We start from the raw sequence: 2732 nt of genomic DNA, 5'->3' as shown, positions 1-2732 counted from the left end.
TGCTCCATGGCAGTTGGGGGTTGCTGAGGGGCTTCAGGGGAGTGGGGGCACAGTGGGCTTGCACATGCACATCTTGCGCCACTCCCAGAGCTTGCCTGGGGGCAGGTGATTGATCCCACTGGACATGGTTATCCAGCCAGGGGCAGATAAGGCAGCCTAGATTTAGGGCACCTTTTTTATCCCCTGGTGGGGTGAGCTCCAGCCCGGAGGCCAAACTTTGCTCACCCCTGCAATAGACACACCTCTACCATTATTCTACTATATTTAAAACATGGTACAGCCTATATATTTTGTTACTTGTTCATTTTGTCAAAAGGCCTATAGAAATAAAATGGAGAGGGTAGAGTGACCGTAGTCCTGGTGCCCCACACTCGCTAGAAAGACTAGGAAGAAATAGTAGAAAGACAATAATAAAAGTCAGATAGCCTCTGCAGGGGAACCAGATTACAACCCACAACGTGGCTTCATTTTTCTCTCTTTCTCTCTCTCTTTCCCACATACACACTTCAATGAACTCACACAATGGATGCACTGCAGCTTCAATTAACAGAAAAGAAAAATATTAAAGTATTTTGTTTCATCCATTCACTTTTTCCCTCAGAATCTAAAGTATCGTCAAAAAACGTTGCTTAAAACCACTTCTAGGCAGAAGCACATGATGCTTAGAAGCTCTCCACTAGCAAAATCTGGCCCCATCCTCCTCTGAAGTTTAAATCTTTTCTGTTCATCTTTCCCATAGATCTTCCACTGAACAGGGACTTGCAGGTGATAAAAGAAATTTGTGATTATGAACGCTCCTTTAGTTTCTCCAATATTTTTGGCAAAAGGGCAAAACTCTGCCTCTTAGTTCTTAGTTCAGACTCAAGCTCTGATCTTGCAGACTTGTATTACTTCACTTGAATGGGACTAATCAAAGCCAATAAAATTAAATACACATAAAGGCCTTTGTAGATTTTTTGTTTAAATAGCATGTCTTTTTCCCCACGTTATCTTGTAACCCAGTGGTCAACATCCTTTGATTAGTGCTTCCCTTTTCTCTTGTTGTCAAATTTGTTTCCTTTTTTTTAAGTCTTTTAAACTTGTTCAAGCACATCATGAAAACAACTTTTATTTGTTTTTCAACTCAAGAGAAATGCTGAAGCTCAGTGCCTGCTGTGATGAAAAATACCAGAGCTCACACAAACTGCCACCTTCAAACACTGACCTTTATTGCTCAGGGTCTGTGTTAAAGTTTAATGGAGACAGAAGGTGTTCAGAAGCCTCTGAGGGAGAATTTAGTTCCTTTTATAGACCACTCACTTGATGGTTAGCTGTAGTGCATAATTTTATGGCATGTGTCACCAGGTGTCGCACATATTCTTCCTGGTTCTTTTTTAAGGTATGTCTATATCTATACTGATTTCAGGGAAAGAGGTAAATTAGCCTGCGCTGAGATTTTGGGTTTCTAGAGCTAGACAGAAGTACTTAAGATTGTTTCAAGCAAGCTTGAGTGTCTCTATACTGTATTGCAGTTATAGAAATGAATACAATATAAAGATAACTTCATTGTACAAACCGATGGCACATCATTGTTAGTGTATCAGGGTCTCCTAAGCCCTGCTGCTAAGAGATGGTAAAGGCAGCAGAACAAAGCTGTAATTGGGGGGCAGCAGGAGCTGAGCTAGTTGCCAAACAATAAGCAACAGTAAGCAGGGTGCCTACAGTGACTACCAGGGAGCAAACTGCATCACAGTAATCATGTAGTAATTATAATGCAAGAAGAGCAGGCTGAAATCCTGTGATGGCCTGGAGGTCATGTGACCAGAAGGGGGGCACTTCTGGGCCAGGGCTGCCAGTCTGGCTCTGGCTGTTGGAGGGTGAAGAGCTCCTGATGAGTTTCTGATCTCCTGAAGAGCTTCTGCTAAAGATTGGTGGTGGTGACAGCAATTCCTTGATTTGAGGATGATGTCTAACCTGACTCACTGATGGGTCTTAAGGTGACTTAAGAGTCCAATCCTTGAGCCACAGATTCATCTGTAGAAGGTGCACTTCTTTCCACAGTAAAGAGCAGGTCATAGTAGGCTTGGATTTGTATCCTTTTCTTTCCTCCACTCTCTCATCTCTACTTTGAGAGCAAGATGATATACCTCAAACCAGCAGCTACTTGCTTAAGGTTATTGCACCATTTGAGTAGGTTAGAAGTCAGCTCCTCCCAGCTCTTGACATCAGCATTGTGTTCTTGAGGCTTGCCTTCAGTGTGTCCTTGTAGCATTTCCTCTGGCTGCCACTAGTGCTCAGGCCACAACTAAGCTTGGAATAAAGCACTTGTTTGGGGCATTGATCTGGGCATCCATACACAGCTGGAAATAGATCCATACATGGGCGACTGGTGCCACCTTAGTCGGGGGGCACGTGCCCCCCAGCAACCAATCAGAGACTGGGGGGGCTCCCCTGTGACCAATCTTGCTGACCGGAAGCAGCCATGGTGCTGCCAGAAGTGGCTATGGCTCTTCATCCAGTGCTCCCACTCCCCAGCCGGCTCTCTCGGGGGGGCACTGCCCCACCTGCCCATCACCTAAGCAGGGAGTGCAGCCTGTCAGGGGGTGTACCAGTGCTCTTAGGGGTGCACACAGAGCCAACCCAAGCAGGGTGCAGGACCCAAGGCAAACCAGGTCATGCAGGGCCCCACCCCAGTCCCATGCCCCAGACCAAAAGAAGCTGCCACTGCCTTCAGCAGTGGTGGCATCAGTGGT

Source organism: Gavialis gangeticus, unplaced genomic scaffold (assembly GCF_001723915.1).
Source record: "Gavialis gangeticus isolate Ggan-Ray unplaced genomic scaffold, GavGan_comp1, whole genome shotgun sequence".
Classification (NCBI taxonomy): domain Eukaryota; kingdom Metazoa; phylum Chordata; order Crocodylia; family Gavialidae; genus Gavialis; species Gavialis gangeticus.
Note: the sequence above shows the minus strand (reverse complement) of the source record.